Source organism: Dipodomys ordii, unplaced genomic scaffold (assembly GCF_000151885.1).
Source record: "Dipodomys ordii isolate 6190 unplaced genomic scaffold, Dord_2.0 Scaffold22, whole genome shotgun sequence".
NCBI classification, from domain to species: domain Eukaryota; kingdom Metazoa; phylum Chordata; class Mammalia; order Rodentia; family Heteromyidae; genus Dipodomys; species Dipodomys ordii.
In genome coordinates, this window is record NW_012267238.1 from 14,537,241 (window position 1) to 14,541,711 (window position 4,471).

At 40.1% G+C, this 4,471-nt stretch overlaps 1 protein-coding gene across 2 annotated transcripts in view; it reads left to right on the forward strand.

Annotated features, from left to right (window-relative positions):
- Eed (embryonic ectoderm development) overlaps positions 1-4,471 on the forward strand; it is a 48,655-nt gene that overhangs the window by 1,027 nt on the left and 43,157 nt on the right. The gene's annotated exons all lie outside the window — the stretch shown is intronic.

Genomic DNA, 4,471 nt, shown 5'->3' on the forward strand with positions numbered 1-4,471 from the left:
TCGGGGCGGGGGGGAGGTTGCAGGTCTGATCTAGTGGTTTAAAAGGCATGCTCAAGTTAGGGATGTTTTTCTCCAGGGAAAGTTGGTGAGAGAGGGCACTGTTAGGGACTTTTGGAGGCGTTCAGGGGCTGTGTCACCTTTCGATCCCCATGGACTCCTCGTGACGGAAAGTCTCGATCTTCGACTTCGAGGTTTCGGTGACTTTGTTAAAGGGGAGATTTTTAGGCGTGCTCCTGACTGGGGTGTTCTGAGCATCTTCCCTTTCTGGTAGGAGCAGAACTTCGAAGATCGATTCTGACTTGGAGAGGGGATCGTCTTTGAGTAAGGAAGGGAAGGGGATGTTTTCTCCTTTGAGTAAAAAAAAAAAAGGCACGTCAGTAAGTAGTATGGACAGTGTTAATGGAGTGTTAGGCTTAAGTGAGGTAATTGCACAAAGAATATCTACCCGCAGAATTACTGTAGAAATGTTCCTGGACCATATTACTGTACCAAATGTTAATTACAGTGCAAACTCCACACCTAGTGTAGAGTTACATTTCTTGCCCTTCATTTTATTTATGCCAGTACTGGGGCTTGAACTCAAGGCCTGGCCCGGCCTCTATCCTTTAGCTTTTCGATTAAGGCCAGCGTCCTACCACTTGAGCTACAGCTCCACTTTCGGCTTTCTGGTGGTTAATTGGAGAAGAGCCTCAGATTTTTCTGCCTTGACTTGTCTTCAAGCCGTAATCCTCGGATTCAGCCTCCTGAATAGCTAAGATAACAAGCATGAGCCACCGGCACCCGACTTCCCTTCCACATACTTAATGAACAGCCAAAATAGAATGAAAATGCCCATTTATTTTATAATGAGGAGTATTTTCAGGGGACGAAATAAAGTGCAAGCTGCTGTTGCTGCTACTTCTTCTTCACGCTCTTGCTCTTCCTCTGCTCTTGCTGTTCCTCTGCTGCTGTTGCTGCTGCTCCTGCTGCTCCTCCTCCTCCTCCTCTTTATTATTTTGCACTTCCTCAAGAAGAATGTATTCTGTAACACCTAAAGGTATTCACTCCCACATTTCCCCCCCCCACACACATAACTTTTGATGAGTGTGCCTTGGACATAAAATGAGTCCTTTGGAATCTTTGGGAATAACATCTTTAAATATACAAAATAGAGTGTAAAGTTAAAAAAATACAAAATTGTAAACTAGTTTTGAAAATGTTTTTTTAATTGAAGATGGTGGTATAGAGTACATGCCTAGCATACAGGAGGTTTTGGATAGTCTTCATTCAATAAAAGTGTTTAGAAGTAGTAATAGATGAGATATATTTATTTGTTAGCACAATAAGGATCAATGTCTAGCAGAGAATTATTTTGTGACAGGTTGATTTTCAAGATCTGTGGCATTGAGTGCATGTTGTCATTCAAAATGTTTATAACTTTAGATCATTATAAATTTCACTTTTTTTTTTTTGAGTCCAGTCGTGGGGCCTGAACTCTGGGCCTGGGCACTGTCCCTCAGCTCTTCAGCTCAAGGATAGCGCTTTACCACTTGAGACACAGCGCCACTTCCGGTTTTTTTCTTTTTGCTTATGTGGTGCTGAGGAATCAAACCCAGGGCCTTATGCCTACAAGGCAAGCACTCTACCACTGAGTCACCTTCCCAGCCCCTACAAATTTCGCTTTTTAACTAGGGAGGCTCAACTAAGTACATACTAAAATTCTACAACTTAAAAAGAAAACAACAGGGCTGGGAATATGGCTTAGTGGTAGATTGCTTGCCTAGCATGCATGAACCCTGGGTTCCATTCCTCAGTACCACAGAAACAAAAACCAGGAGTTGCGCTGTGCTAGCTTGAGCAAAAGAAGCTTAGGGACATTGCCCAGGCCTTGAGTCCAAGCCCCAGGAATAGCAAAAAACAAAACAAAGCAAAACAAAAAAACAGGGCTGGGAAGGTGGCTCAGTGGTAGAGTGCTTACCTTGCATGCATGAGGCCCTGAGTTCGATTCCTCAGCACCACATAAGCAGAAAAAGCTGGAAGTGATGCTGTGGCTCAAGTGGTAGAGTGCTACCCTTGAACTAAAGAGCTGAGGGACAGCACCCAGGCCCAGAGTTCAAGCCCCACAACCAACAAAGAACAAAAACAATAAAATTCAAATTTGAAACACTTGGGGGTCCCAAAGCATTTTGGATAAAGAATATTCACTCAATATGCTGTAAAAATGCCTGATTTTTTCCCCCCACAGTGGATTTTTTATTTTAAGTTGATCACGACAAAGCTGGGACAGAGAGACAAGTCTGTGTCTCTGGCCAGGGCCCGCTGATTTCCACAAACGGTTCACACACGCACAAGCCCACACTGCTGATTTTCTTTAGTCACAGTCACTATTAAAGTAACATCCTATCTGTATTAAAATAGAATAACCTACTAAATGTCCTTTGAAAGTGTTGGAAATTAAGTTGCATTTTTTCCCCCTTCTTGATTTGAGAGACCCTCTGAATCCAAGAATACCAGATCTAACATAGGTTAGGGAAGAGAATCAAAGAACAATGAAAAACAACCAATGTAGTGATTCTATTCTTGAGAGAGCAGATAAGGATAAAAGGCCAAAAACTGGTGAGGGAAGAATCTGTTTTTGATCTGGAGTTAAAGGTTGCCTAAGCAGTTATAACTTAAAAGATTTGAAGAGCATAACCTTTTTGCATATTAAATCAAACTTTTTTAGTTTGTGTGACTGTCGTTAGCTTCTAAAAGAGTACCAATGGTTGTGGTTAGAAAGATTATAGGGCTCAATCTGGAGGTTTGTCTTTTGCCTTAGTAATGTGTGGGAAGATTGAGACAAATTACTATCCTTCAATCTGTTTCCTTGTTGGGCAAGTAAAGGTAGTACGTCTGTTGAATAGATTATTCTGGATACTGGATAGCATACCTGCCATTCAGCAAACTTCTAAGGATAAATTGAAAGCGTTTTGATGGTACTGTATTTCTATTTGGTTCTATCTTGATTTGCCCTTGAAGGTGATAGTTTAATGGTCAGGCAAAAATGGCAGCATGCTGTTACAGACAATATTTTGGGCAGTCTTGATTGGCACCTAATGTTTAGCAAGAATATTAAGAAGCTGATACCTGTTTTTTCACTTGTATACTATTGAAACGTAATTTTTCAGAAAAGGTAAGAGAACCCTGTGAAAAATGTTATTTTATTCTTGTAAAGAAACTAGGCAAATGTTATAACTGGTTTATCAGAAAAATCCAAACATTAAAATTTTATCCAGAGAATTATAAATGATGGAGATCTTTTTCCCACCAAGCAAAAGAGAAGCGTATTTAAAGAGTTGTAAGATGGTTTATATAGATAGTGAAAAAGGATTTGATTACTTGGAAGGGTGTGTATAGTTTTTCCTTGGTTGACTGGTTTCTATACTAATTTTAGCTGTGTAATTACAACTGATAGTTGTGGAGAAACAGGAGACAAAGCTGCCCTTCCACTTTTTTTTTTTTTTTTTTTTGATTGGTCATGGGGCTTGAACTCTGGGCCTGGGCACTATCCAGCAGCTCTTCAGCTCAAGGTGAGTGCTCTACCACTTGAGCCACAGGGCCACTTCCGGTTTTCTGAGTGATTTGGAGATAAGAGTCTCTCGGAGTTTCGGGTTGGCTTTGAACCATGATCCTCAGATCTCAGATCTCCTGAGTAGCTAGAATTATAAGTGTGAGCCACCAACACCCAGCCACTTTCTTTTTTTCCTTTTTTTTTCTTTTAAGACAGATTTTCCTACCTAGCCCTCCAAGTTTCCATTCTTAGTCTTTCACTCCACCACACCTGATCACAACATAGGAACCTAAGTAAAAAAATCTTACACTTCCTGTTTCCATATGTTTGTATTAAGCTACAGTTCAAATGTTAGTTGTTCATTTATTTTGTACCTGTCTACTTTATTCCTCTTTTTTTAATGCTAGAAAATCAAGATGTTCCAGGGTAGTGTAGTTTTTTAAAAAATTCATTTCATTTTGGTGCCATTTGTAAAAACCCTCTAGAACTCTATATCATACTGTTTTAAAGTGAATTAATGTTTTTAATACACCTTTTGACACTTCAATTTTTTTTAACCTTCTGTAATATAAAACCAGCAATCATTTAGACATGGACTCTAAAGACCATGTTAACAGCTGTTACTAGGCACCTGTTGAAACTGGGTTCCTCTGGAGTGCATTTAGGAACTGCTACTCTTAACTTCATAGGTTTCAATTTTATTTCAATTTTTAAATAAATCTTCATACCATAAAAGACATTAGTATTTTGGACTGGAGATAAGAAACTTAAGTTATTGGAATTTTTGAGGTTTTCTGCAGTCCTTTCTGTATTTGGAAGGATTTTTTTTGGGGGGGGTCTGGTCATGGGGCCTGAACTCTGGGCCTGGGTGCTGTCCCTCAGCTCTTCAGCTCAAGGCTAGCGCTCTACCACTTGGGCCACAGTGCCACTTCTGGCTTTTTT